The sequence below is a fragment of the Arachis ipaensis genome, chromosome B5 (genome assembly GCF_059453495.1).
Source record: "Arachis ipaensis isolate K30076 ecotype BB chromosome B5, ASM5945349v1, whole genome shotgun sequence".
NCBI classification, from domain to species: Eukaryota; Viridiplantae; Streptophyta; class Magnoliopsida; order Fabales; family Fabaceae; genus Arachis; species Arachis ipaensis.
Window position 1 is genome coordinate 65,561,985 of NC_142440.1, and position 14,518 is coordinate 65,576,502.

At 41.7% G+C, this 14,518-nt stretch overlaps 1 non-coding gene and 1 pseudogene across 1 annotated transcript; both read left to right on the forward strand.

Moving 5' to 3' along the window:
* Positions 1 to 14,518, forward strand: part of LOC148564483 (uncharacterized) — a 110,074-nt pseudogene that overhangs the window by 48,621 nt on the left and 46,935 nt on the right.
* LOC148564485 (small nucleolar RNA R71) lies at positions 4,938 to 5,044 on the forward strand. Its single transcript, XR_015885136.1, has one exon. It is a non-coding gene; the product is annotated as a small nucleolar RNA R71 (small nucleolar RNA).

Here is a 14,518-nt window from a genome sequence, read left to right on the forward strand (position 1 = left end):
TCTTTTGATGTTTGTTGATCTCTGGAGGTAAAGCCCCAGTTGCCTTGAAATTGGAAATGTTTGCAAACCTGGGTGCTTTGTGAACCGTCATTAACTACTCATCTGGGAAACATTCATTTACACTTGTATCATGTGTTCCACCTTTGTCATGAGGGATCCTGGATAGGTGATCGGCTACCTTGTTCTCCACTCCTTTCTTGTCTCTAATCTCAATATTGAATTCCTGCAACAATAAGATCCACCTTATCAGTCTTGGTTTTGACTCCTGCTTGGCAAACAAGTATTTAAGTGCTGTGTGGTCTGTGAAAACAATCACTTTGGCACCAATGAGGTATGATCTAAACTTGTCAAATGCAAACACTATTGCCAGTAACTCATTTTCAGTGGTGGTGTAATTTCTTTGAGTGTCATTGAGGACTTTGCTGGCATAGTATATCACATGGACTAAGTTATCTTTCCTTTGCCCTAACACTGCCCCTACTGCAAAATCAGATGCATCACACATCAGTTCAAATGGTAAGTTCCAATCAGGTTGGAAAATGATAGAGGCAGAGGACAGCCTCTTTTTCAAGTTTTCGAATGCTAGCATGCATTTTTCATCAAAGACAAATGGTGCATCAGATACAAGGAGATTGCTTAAGGGCTTGGCTATCTTTGAAAAATCTTTAATAAACCTTCTGTAAAAGCCGGCATGCCCTAAAAAGCTCCTAATTGCCTAGACATCACTTGGTGGGGGTAATTTTTCAATGAGTTCCACCTTAGCTCTATCTACCTCAATGCCTTGGTTAGAAACCTTATGGCCAAGAACTATTCCCCCTATCACCATAAAGTGACATTTATCCCAGTTCAAGACCAAGTTAGTCTCTTGACATCTTATTAATACCAGGGCCAAGTGATTTAGGCAATTAGTGAAGGAATCTCCGAATACCAAAAAGTCATCCATAAATACTTCAATGAATTTTTCTATCATATCTGAGAAAATGGAGAGCATGCAGCGTTAGAAAGTTGCAGGTGCATTACATAGCCCAAATGGCATGCGCCTGTAGGCAAATACTCCATATGGGCAAGTGAATGAGGTTTTCTCTTGGTCTCTCGGATCAACCACTAATTGGTTATATCCTGAATAACCATCGAGAAAATAGTAATATGCGTGTCCTGCAAGTCTTTCCAGCATCTGATCCATGAAAAGAAAGGGGAAATGATCTTTTCTTGTAGCTTCATTGAGTTTTCTGTAGTCTATGTACATCCGCCATCCTATGACGGTCCTTGTAGGGATTAGTTCATTCTTCTCATTGGGGACTACAGTGATTCCTCCATTTTTGGGACAACTTGCACGGGGCTGACCCATGGGCTGTCGGAGATCGGGTAGATTACCCCTCCCTGCCATAACTTCATAACTTCCTTCTGTACCACTTCCTTCATGACTGGATTCAGCCTCTTTTGGGGTTGAATGGATGGTTTGGCATCATCTTCCAACAGTATCTTATGCATGCATATGGCCGAACTAATTCCTTTCAGGTCAGCGAGGGTCCATCCAATGGCATCCTTATGCTTTCGCAATACTTGGAGTAATTCATCCTCTTGATCTCAGCTGAGGGATGAGTTTATGATCACTGGGTAACTTTCACTCATTCCTAAGTATGCATATTTGAGAGTGGGTGGCAGAGCTTTGAGTTCAACTTTGGGTGCTTCTATCTTTTCATTATCTTTCTTTGGTGCACCCTGTATATGAATCTCTGCTGTTGCAGCCTCTTCGCTAGATGTTGATTCCTCCTCTATTAACCCTTCAAGTTCTTCTTCTTCAAAAATCTCCTGTACTGCCTCTTCCAGTGAATCCAACCTCATACATTCTCCCAATGGTTCTGGTGGGTAACTCATGGCCTTGAACACATTGAATGTCATCTTTTCATTATGTAATCTCAGGGTGAGTTCACCTTTTTGAACGTCAATGACAGCTCCAACAGTGGCCAAGAACGGTCTACCCAGGATGATGGAGGCTTTGGCTTCCTCCTGCATGTCCAGCACTACAAAGTCTGCTGGGAAGATGAAATCTCCTACCTTTACCAGCAAATCTTCTACTATGCCATGAGGAAACTTGAATGATCGGTCTGCCAGTTGTAGGGCCATTTTTGTTGGCTTAGCCTCCTCAATCCTCATTTTTCTCATCATAGCTACTGACATCAGATTTATGCTTGCTCCTAAGTCACACAGAGCCTTTTCCACTGTGATTTTCCCTATAATGCAAGGGATCTGGAAACTCCCAGGGTCCTTCAATTTCTAGGGTAGTTTGTGCTGAATAATGGCACTACATTCTTCGGTTAGTATCACGGTTTCATTGCTCTTCCAGCTTCTCTTCTTAGTCATTAATTCCTTTAAAAACTTGGCATAGAGCGGCATTTGCTCTATTGCTTTAATAAAGGGTATGTTGATTTGTAGTTTCTTGAAGATTTCCAAAAATCTTAAGAACTGGTTGTCATCCCCCTTCTTCTTTAATTGCTGAGGGTATGGAGCTTTTGGGACGCCTGGCTTCAGTATTTCTCCTTTTTGCTGTGAACTGGGAATGGGAATTTGGACTTCATCTCGCTCCTTTTCCTTTTCATTTGAGTTCTTCTCTTGTGAATTCTTGGGAATTTCCTTCAATTCCTTCCCACTTCTGAGGGTGATAGCCTGATAAACCACTATTTCATGGTTTATCTTGTGCTCAATTGAGTAGTTTTTATCAACTCTTTACCCACTTATTCATACTATTTGCATGGTTTTACATTTGCCTTCCTAATTATGTGCTTTGATTGAAAATATGCTTCTTTGGCCTTAAGTTCCCTATGTTTAAATCCTCTCTTATTACCATTAGATGCCTTGATATGTGTGTTAAGTGATTTCAGAGATTACAGGACAGGAATGGCTTAGAGGATGGAAAGGAAGCATGCAAAAGTGGAAGGAATACAAGAAGTTGGAGAAATTGCTAAGCTGTCAGCCTGACCTCTTCGCATTCAAACAGTCATAACTTGAGCTACAGAGATCCAAATGATGCGGTTTTAGTTGCGTTGGAAAGCTAACATCCGGGGCTTCGATTTAATATATAATATGCCAGAGTTGCCTCGACGCTAGGCGACGCAACCGCGTGCTCCATGCGGACGCATCGCAGTGACGAAATACCAGCGTGGCAGATTTCCTCTCCGACGATTTCTGGGCTGTTTTTGACCCAGTTTTCAGCCCAGAACACACAGATTAGAGGCTATAAAGTGGGGGAATGCATCCATTCATAATCATGCTTTTCATATTCATAATTTTTGGAGTAGATGTAGTTCTTAGAGAGACAGGTTCTCTCCTCTCTCTTAGGATTTAAGATTAGGATTTCTCTTACTTTCAGGATTGTTTCTTTTTATCTGGTTCAATTTTTCTTTTATTATTTTCTTAATTTAATTTATGAATTCTTCTATGTTAAAGATTACTCTTTTGAATTAATGTTATTTGAGGTATTTCAGTTTATTAATCTGAAGACATTTTTATTCCGGTAGCTTTACTTTTTCCCTTTTTGTCTTGGTTAAGAAATCAGTAACTCAGGAGTTATCAAACTCAATATGATTGATAATCGTTATCTTTGCTAATTGAATTGAACTTCAATAATCCCAATCTTTCCTTAGGGATTAACTAGGATTTGAGGATCTAACTAATTAGTCACTTGACCTTCCCTTGCTCTAGCAAAGGTTAACTAAGTGGAATTAAGGTTCAATTTTCATTATCATTGATAAGGATAACTAGGATAGGACTTCCAATTTCTCACACCTTGCCTAAAGTATGTTTTTACAGTTATTTATTTATTTTACAGTCTTTTACCTATTTTAATTGTAATTTAAATTACTTGCTCCCTACCTTCAAAACCCCAATTTACAATCTTCATAACCAATAATAAGAACATACTTCCCTGCAGTTCCTTGAGAAGACGACCCGAGGTTTAAATACTCGGTTATCAATTTTAAAGGGGTTTGTTACTTGTGACAACTAAAACGTTTGTAAGAAAGGTTGATTGCTTGGTTTAGTAACTATACTTGCAACGAGAGTTTACTATAACTTCTAAACCATCAATCTTCAGTTCTTTCATAGCCTGATATTCCTCTCTTGGGTTTGGATCAGAGTTGCTACACAGGTTATGACTGGGAATTTGCTTGAATAGGTAGCCAATTTGTGTCTCAAGTTTCTTGATGGCAGCATCTTGATTCTGCATATTGGACCGCACTTCCTCTCGGAATACTTTACTGTCCTGGACTTCCTTACATATGACTTCAAGTAGAGTCTCAATCCTTGAGAGTCTGTCTTCGGATGATGGTGGGTTGGGGTTGGATGGATAAGAATGACCATTTGGGTTTTGATATGAGTGTTGAGGTGTGTTGTTAGGTGAGTGCTGATATGATCTCTGTGTGGAATATTGGTGAGCTGCATTGTTGTTGGGGTTGTGGCCTCTCTGATCTTGGCCTTGGTCTTGTTGATTTCCCCACCCAAAGTTTGGGTGGTTCCTCCAACCAGGATTATAGGTTTTGGAGTATGGGTCATGGTTCTGCCTAGGTAGATTTCCAATGTAGTTGGCTTGTTCCTGATCACCCTCTGCTTCTTCATTCACTCCTTCTTGAGCTGCTGTTGAGGTGGTGATTACTGCTACTTGATTCCTCTCCATCTTCTTGGTAAGGTCAGCCAGCTGCTTGGTGATTATCTTGTTTTGAGCTAGCAGTGCATCCACGTTGTTCAGCTCTATCACTCCTCTAGTGTTGCCTCTTTCAGAAGCATAGAAGTAGTCATTCTCAGCTACAGTCTCAATGACATCTATGGCTTCTTCAATGGTCTTCTTCTTGTTCAGAGATCTCCCGGATGAGTGGTCTACTGCCTTCTTTGATTCATAAGAAAGACCTTCATAGAAAATGTGTAACTACACCCATTCATTGAACATATCTAGCGGGCACCTTCTTGTCAAGTCTTTAAATCTCTTCCATGCATCGTAGAGGGTCTCACCATCCTGTTGCCTGAAAGTTTGAACTTCAGCTCTCATCCTGTTGATTCTTTGAGGAGGATAGAATCTTGCTAAGAACTTGTTCACCACATCTTCCCAGGTTGTTAAGCTCTCCTTCGAGAAGGATTCCAGCCATTTAGATGCCTTGTCCTTGAGTGAGTAGGGGAATAGAAGCAGTCTGTAGGTGTCAGGATGAACACCATTAGACTTCACAGTATCACATATCCTCAGGAAGGTGGTTAAATTTTGATTGGGATCTTCTTGAACACTTCCTCTGAATGAACAGATGTTCTGAACAAGGGTGATGAGCTGTGGCTTTAGTTCAAAGTTGTTGGCATGTATGGTTGGCTTTTGGATGCTACTTCCACAGTTTCCTGGGTTTGGATTGATGTAAGATCCCAGAATTCTTCTCTCTTGCGCAGCATGATGCACTGGGCCTTCTCTGCCATGGTTGTGAGCCTCTTCCTCATGATGGTTTTTCATATTCTTATCCATGTCTGGTTCAAAATACTCCTCCTCTTTCTCAGCACTAATGACTCTCTTTCCTCTTGCTTCCCTCCTCAATCTAAGGAAGGTCCTCTCAGGTTCAGAATCAAAGGAAGTTGAAGACCTGCTTCTTCTACCTGTCATACAACCCACAAGTCACAAGCAAGAAAGATAGATGCAGACAATATTCTCTGCAGAAATGCTGTTAGTGTGAGTGATACAATATATCAAACAGTTAATGGGTCAGTTAACTAAATAAAAAAAAATGCAGGTAACACCACAAACGGGTAAGGGGTAAAGGGAAGAAAATAACTAAGACTGAAAGTAAATTACTCAAATGAAATTAAATCAAACAAAAGAAAAAAACATGCTCAATCTAGTTATCCACCAATTTAATCATTGTTGATGCAAAATCAATCCCCGGCAACGGCGCCATAAACTTGATGCACGGAAACTTGTCTCTCAATAGATTTCCCTCGGCAAGTATACCAAATTGTCGTCAAGTAAAAACTCATAATAGAGTGAGGTCGAATCCCACAGGGATTGATTAGTCAAGCAACTTTAATTGGAGGAATGTTCTAGTTGAGCTAAGCAGAATTTGATTTGAGAATTTCAGAAAATTAAATGGCGAGAAAGTAAATGGCAGAAAATGTAAATGCTGGAAATAAAGAGCTGAATATAAATGACGGAAAGTAAATTGCAGAATCTTAAATGAAGAATGGGAAATTTAGCATGAAAGTAAATGGCAGAAAGTAAAGAGAATGGGTAAGATAAGAAATGGGGGATTCAATGGGCTTAGGAAATGTTGCATTCTCCGGATCAAGTTCATTTTCATCTCTTCCTCAATCAATGCATTCATTGATCTCCTTGGCAATCTTAAATGATTGAATTCCAATTCCTTGGTAATTCAATCTCTCAAATCTTCATCAATAGCCAATTCCTTGGTCTAATTGCTCATGAGAAGAGATGAAGTATGGTCACTGATTATATCACATGTATTTTCAAATCAAAGTATTGGGAGAATTATATGTCACCATATCCTCCCAACCCCCAATTTGGTCCAACATGAGAAAGCATTTCTAGCATGATCCCTTCATTCCTCTTCAAAGGTTCCGAAGAGATCCAAGTATGAATAGCTTCTTTTCCAAGACAACTACCCAATTGGATGAAGATTGAAAGCTTTCTAGTAAAATCAAGAGAAAAGAAAGAAGAAGAATAATGAAAACTATTATTGATCCATCAAATTACAACAGAGCTCCCTAACCCAATGAAAGGGGTTTAGTTATTCATGGCTCTGGGAATGGAAAGCAAAGATGGAGAGTACATTTTGAATCCAAAAGCTCCTCTCTAGTTCAAAACTACTCCTATTTATACTACCCCTCTGATCTTCTAGTTGGCTCTTCAAGTCTTGGATATGGGCCTTTGGATCTTGAGTTGAAGCAGTTATCATCTTTAGTGGGCTCAGCTTCACTTGCAGAAAAAGTATGCAGTAGGCATGGACTTTAGCTTAGGGCGTTAGTGGTGTTAACGTTAAGTGAAAATGTAGGGTCGAGAACGTTAGTGACAATCACCTTTTTCACTAACGTTCCTAACCCAAAATAGTCCACGTTAACTTCAACGTTAGTGGCACTAACGTGACCACTAACGTTGCCTCTTGGCCCTTTGCAAACGTTACTGCAGTTTACCTTTCCCAATAACGTTGAGAGTACCCCTTTCTCCCTACGTTAGAGTTCACGTTAGTATAGTTAACGTGACCTTTAACGTAGGCTTGCCAAATCTTCGAGAGTGTTAGTGACACCTACCTTTATCGCTAACGCTCCAAAACGCCCCTTTCCCATATTAGTGCCTCACGTTAATTACATTAACGTGACCACTAACGTGGTGTTGATTGCCATATCCAATCTTAGTGAGAAAGGTGAGTGTCACTAACGTTGGTTCATCATCCCTTTCCTCCACGTTAGCTTCCACGTTAATGTAATTAACGTGGTAACTAACGTGGCTCATAGTGGCTTAGTCCAACGTTAGTAACAAAGGTGAGTGTCACTAACGTTGGCGATTCCTTGCTCCTTCCACGTTAGAGTTCACGTTAACTAAGTTAACGTGGCTCTTAACGTAGCCAATATGGGCTTTGTCCAACGTTAGTGACAAAGGTGAGTGTCACTAACGTTGGCATTATCTTCTTCTTCCACGTTAGAGTTCACGTTAACTGAGTTAACGTGACTCTTAACGTGGCCAATTGCCCTTTTGGAGAGTTAGTGGCACTCACTTTTACCACTAACGCTTGGAGCTTCCTTTTCCTCCACATTAACTACCACGTTAATGTAGTTAACGTGGTAATTAACGTGGGCTATGATGGCTTCGAAGACTTTATTGGCGATCACTTTTCTCATTAACGTTGCAAGCTAGCTCCTATTCCACGTTAGTGGTCACGTTAGTTAGACTAACGTGGCTACTAAGGTGGCTTTTCCTTGCTTCCTTTGTCCTGAAATCAAGCAAATAAAGTGCATCAAAGCTCTAATCTAAGTTATGAGTCATGCATCATCCAATTTGTCATTAAATTCATGCATAATTCTCATGAAATCATATAAAATTCACAATGTTTGCTTGAATCAAGATGTAAGTGAAATTTCTACCCAAAACTTGCTTATTTCCTAAGAAAATGCATGAAACTACCCTAAAACAGTAAAGAAAAGATTAGTGAAACTGGCCGAAATGCCCTGGCATCACTACCCATGAGTTTCACTTTTTCGCATACTCATGCATTCTTTTCAATTCACATCCCATATGCATTGTCACTATTACTTTGTCTTGGGGCATTTTTGTCCCCTTTCATTGCTTTCTCCTTTTTTTTGGTCCCTTTTTTCCTGGGGTTTCGTGTACACAAGTTTCAATGCATATAGTTCAATCATTCAATACATGAGTATGTTCCCGAATCCCGTAATTTTCAATTACAACTACAAATACACACCTCTATATCTACCCAAGTTCCCAAGTATACCATCCCAATTGAATGATACACACCCTCACTTACCCAAGCTAATCAAGGATCCAAATTTAGGGACATTCATTTTGTTTCACTTAGGGTTGTTGATGTGCTCTAATTAAGAACAAAAAGGGTTTATCATGGGCTCAAAATTAGTTAGCAATGGCAGATAAAAGGGTCAAGGCCAATTGGGAAAAGTGACTATTGAAATGATGGCCTCAATCATGTAAATACATTCATAGACAAGTAATGGACATATAGAATCAGACAAAGCAAGGATTACAATCATAGAGAGAGAATAATGGACACAAGAACGGGAAAATAGTGGTTAGAAGATACAACCACGCAATAGGCTCAAAACTCACATGCTTGTGTTCTTAGCTCAATCACTATGTTCCAAAATACATTCTTAAAGTAAGTTTACCACAAAAATTTTTCAAAATTGGTAGGGTACCCCGGAATCACAGTTTCTTGGGGAAGAAGTCATTATTCTGACCAAGTAACTCTATAAAGACTAGCTATCATGCAAGGAATATTTACAAGCAAGACTAACTACGTATGCAATGTACTAATCTACTAAGCAAAAGATAAATCCATGGGTGTCGAAAGGAGAAGATTGTTACCCATGGAGATCGGTCGAACGACCTCCCCACACTTAGAATTTAGCACGGTCCTCCGTGTTACTAACAATGCGCAAAGGGCAGTTGGGACCGGAACCGTCACTATCCCCTTCATCAGAGCTCCCATCACTTGGGTTTATAGTGGATGTGAATATTTCGGGTTCCTCCATGCTAGGGGTAACACAACGCAGAAGCTTCTTGATATAAGTGTATCGGCGTTGGTTGCGCTGCTCATATCTATCAATCTTCCAGTGTAGATCTTCTATCCTTTGATGGGTGGATCTTTGTGGCGGTGGTGATGATGAGGTAGAAGGAAAAATGAGTGGAGGGGCCATGTCAAGGCTAGGGTTGCTCATGGGAAGCTGTAAGTATTTTCTGCTAGGGACAACATCGCCCTTAGCCGGAATTATCGCCTTCGTGTCCGTGGCTTCCCAAGGAACACCCGCAGCAGCAACTAAATCAGATACCAATGCTGGAAATGGCAAATTGCCCTGGGCGTGCACTTGACCCATCGCGTGCTTGACAAGAAGCGGAATGTTCACCGGTCTCTCCGTGAGAACACACCAAACAGTCAAGGCAAGATCTGCCGTGAAGGACGACTTGTGGGTGCTACGTAGCACATAGTGGGATAGGATCTGGGCCCAAGCTCTAGCTTCTACAGTGAGGGAGCGTGCATCAATGCACTTGGGCCGCATCCGGAGTCGACCGTGGGTCCAAAATGTCTCTGGCTCAGCAATAACTCGGAGGATCGAGTCCCAATCGAACCCAAACTCTTCTCGCTGACGTAAGACTTCTTGGTAGCCATCCATGTCACTTGGTACCGGTAGGACATTAAGCATTTGCTGAATAGCCTCTTCTGAAACTGAGACTTGCTTCCAGCGCACGTATACCAATTGATGAGAGGGAAGATGGTAGCTAGTATAGAATTCTACCACCCAAGAGAGGTTGATCTCTTGTGGATTCCTCAAAAGAAACTCCCATCCTCGCCATTCAATGCGGGGTAGAATACAAGGAGCAACCTTGTCCAGCGAAGTGAGTAGATGCTCAGGATGATAGTTCCTCACAACCATGGAGGGGAACACAAGTTCACAGAAGCGGTTGGGGAACCTTGAAGAATCCTTTACCGGTTTGCTCTTCTCCTTTTCATCAATAGGAGCGGGTGCCTTCGCCTTCTTAGATAGGGGTTTGGCTCCTATTGAAGAGTGCGCCATAGAGTTTGACTTTTGGGGTGCCCTTTTTGTGGCCGGTCTTCTTGGAGCTTTCTCCTTGCCTTTCTTGGTGGCCATCCTGAAAAAGGAAGGGGAAGAAGGAAAATATTAAATCCAAAAGTCATCTTGACAAAAACATTCAAGTGAGGAATAGTGCCCAAAAGGAGTTGTTCAACAAAACAATTATAAAGGCATGGGTCACAACACTTGCCTTGGGATGCAAGAGTGAGTAAAGCATGCAAAATGGCATGAGAAGTATAAGCTCAAGCATCCATCACAAAGAGCAAGTCATATTCAATGAGTATCTAATTAGCATGCATAAAGAAAAATGAACTCAACACACGTAGAAGAGAGTAAGTGAATGAGGAGAGTGCACCAATTTGAAAGTATATGACTAAAATAAACCAAAATGGCATTTGTGCATTTCCCCGAACACTTGGTGTGCAATTAACAAGTAGTGAGCAATTATGAGAACTCAATCTATTAGGGGACCAAAATAAAATATCAATCATCATATAACATCACCTACTTACAAAGATAGTGAGAAATAACAAGAAGATCCATCAAACAAATTGAAGTTCAAGTTCAACATCCATGGAAAAACAAGAAAAAGAAAAAGTAAACAAGCAAAAAGCAAGTAGTATAATCAACCAACTAAAAGAGAAAATAAAGAGATTAACAAGAAACATCTAGGTAAAAGAAAGAAGATTATGCAAAGAGAGTAAGAAAAGAGATATAGAAGAAGTAGAACCTTGAGAATGGAAAAGAACAAGGGTGAGTTTCCCTTTTTGAAGATGAGAAAGAAAGGGAAGAGATGTATTGCCACCGGAAGTGGTGGTGGTCGCCGGTGAGTGGCCGGAGATGGTGGTGAAGTATGGAAGAAGAAAAGGAAGAGAAGAGGGGTGATGGAGAAAGAAGAAGGAGAGGGAAAAAAGAAAGGAAATGAGAAAGAGAGACATAACAGGGCGCGCTAGCTTAAAAACTAGTTCACGTGACCGACGCACGCGCGCACAGTGCGCTGGCGCGTTGGTGAGGGTTGGGCGATGGACGCGCACGCGTCAAGGGTGCGTACGCGCGAAGTCGGTTAGACTCCTGGCACAGAGTTAGCACGAAATGGGCATAACTCTCGGGTTATATGTAATAGAGTTGGCATGCAGCGCAGGCGCGCGGATGTGCACAGTGCGCGGACGCGTGCCTGAGTGAATTGGCGACCCATGGGGATGCACGCAGTGCGCGGACGCGTCGGTGCGGGCACAGGTTAGGCACAAGTATGGCACAACTCTCTAGTTTTGTACCAGGGTGTCCATATAGCGCCATCGGCGCATAAGCACACAATGCGCTTGCGCATCGATGGCAAATTGCAAGGGACGCGCAGGCGGCACGTATGCTGGCGCATGGGTGTCTAGCACGGAATGGGCACAAAGTGGGCATGACTCTCAGGTTTTTGGCCCAGGAGTATGAAATACACCACCGGCGTGCGCGCGCACAGGGCACTTGTGCGCAGATGCCCGTTTTCCTTGCTTCTTTTTTTTTATACAACATAGGAAAAAGCTATTCTAATACATCTTTGGCAGGTGTTCAAGCTAGGAGTCAAGAAAACACCCATAAATTCATGCACTATTCAAAACATAACATTCTCTTTACTTCAACAATTTATCCATGCCAAAATGATGAAATCTATATGAACATCCTAATTATCTAACAAGATCAACAAAACTAGCAATCCTATGCAATCAACAACATCAAGAAGTCACAAAATTCACAAAAAAAAATCTAGAGCTAAAAGCAAGAATGTATACATAAGGAAGATCTTACCACGGTGGGGTGCCTCCCACCAAGCACTTTTCTTTAACGTCCTTAAGTTGGACGCTCAGTCGCTTAAGTTTCTCCTCCTTTAGGTGCATCCGTTAGCAGGAACACCTCTAGCTCTTTTGGAATCTTGTAGCCATGGTACTTCTTCACTTTATGTCCATTCACCTTGAAAGTTGCTTCACTTTTAGGATCAAACAATTCCACCACTCCATAGGGCTTTATCTCCTTCACCTTGAAGGGTCCTTCCCATCTAGAACGGAGCTTTCCAGGCATGAATCTAAGCCTCGAGTTGTAGAGGAGAACCTCATCACCTTCTTGAAAATCTTTCATCCGGATGTGATGATCATGAAATGCCTTAGTCTTTTCCTTGTAAATCCTGGCATTCTCATATGCTTCATTCCTCAAACACTCGAGCTCCTCTAGCTGTAATTTCCTGGCCACACCCGCCTTGGTTGGATCCATGTTGCACTGCTTTACCGCCCAATAGGCTCTATGCTTAGTTTCCACCGGAAGGTGGCATGCCTTACCATAAATGATCCGGAAGGGACTCATCCCTAACGGAGTCTTGTAGGCGGTCCTATACGCCCACAGTGCATCTCCTAGCCGGAAGCTCCAATCCTTCCTTTGTGGATTGACCACTTTCTCCAAGATTCTCTTGATCTCCTGGTTGGACACTTCCGCTTGTCCATTGGTTTGCGGATGATAAGCAGTGGCAACCTTATGCAATACCCCATAGCGCTTGAGCAGTGCCTCTACTTTTCTGTTACAAAAGTGGGATCCTTGGTCGCTCACGATTGCTCGTGGTGACCCATAATGGCATACAATGTGATTTCTAATAAAAGAAACAATGGTGTTGGCATCGTCAAGGCGGGTGGGTATTGCTTCTACCCACTTTGACACGTATTCAACCGCTAACAGAATATATAGATACCCACATGAGTTGGGAAACGGTCCTATAAAGTCAATGCCCCATACATCAAATATCTCACAGAACAACATAGGTTGTTGAGGCATCTCATCCCTTTGGGATGTGTTTCCCGACTTCTGACACTGATGGCAAGACACACATAACCAGTTAGCATCCTTGAATAAGGTTGGCCACCAGAATTCATAATCCAACACCTTTTTAGCTATCCTTTGTGGGCCAAAGTGGCCACCACATTCAAACGAATGGCAAGCTCCAAGAATAGGTTGAATTTCGGATTCCGGCACACATCTTCGAAATACTTGGTCTGCGCCTCTCTTCCACAAGTGAGGGTCATCCCAAATGTAATATTTGGAATCACTCGTCAACTTGTCCCTTTGGTTTTTAGAGAAGTTGGGAGGGAAGATTTTCGCAACCAAGTAGTTCGCCATTGGGGCAAACCAAGGAAAGCTATCCGACAAAGCATGCAAACTATCCAATGGGAATGAGTCATTGATCGAAAATGGGTCAAATTTTAAATTCTCAAGGCGGCTTAAATCATCCGCAACTAAATTTTGAGACCCACTCCGATCCCTAATCTCAATGTCGAATTCTTGCAAAAGCAAGATCCAACGTATGAGTCTAGGTTTTTACTCATTCTTTGTTAACAAGTACTTCAAAGCTGCATGATCCGTGTATACCACTATCTTGGACCCTAGCAAATAAGATATGAATTTATCTAAAGAATGAACAATAGCAAGAATTTCCTTTTCTGTAGTGGTATAATTGGATTGTGCTGAATCTAATGTTTTAGAAGAGTAAGCAATGACATAAGGGAGTTTACCATCGCGTTGTGCAAGTGCGGCACCTACAGCATGGTTTGACGCATCGCACATTATCTCGAATGGTAGTGTCCAGTTGGGTCCTCGCACAATCGGTGCTGTGGTCAAAACTCTCCTTAACTCTTCAAACGTATTCACACATGCACTGTCAAACTCAAAGTCTACATCTTTTTGGAGGAGGCGCGACAATGGCAAAGCAATCTTGCTGAAATCCTTAATAAAGCGCCTGTAAAATCCTGCATGTCCTAAAAACGAGCGAACCTCCCTCACAGATGAGGGGTGAGGTAAAATGGTGATAACATCGACCTTGGTCGGGTCTACAGAAATGCCTTCACTAGATACTACATGCCCTAACACTATACCTTGCCTTACCATAAAGTGGCATTTTTCAAAGTTTAAGACAAGGTTAGTGTCAACACATCTAGCTAAAACCTTGGCCAAGTTCTCTAAGCAACAATCAAATGAAGTTCCATAAACACTGAAGTCATCCATAAAGACTTCCAGACAATTCTCCATTAGATCGGAAAAGACACTTGTCATACACCGCTGAAAAGTAGCAAGTGCATTGCATAGTCCGAATGGCATCCTTTTATAGGCAAAGGTGCCAAAAGGACAAGTGAATGTGGTCTTTTCCTGATCTTCAGGAGCAATGTAAATCTGG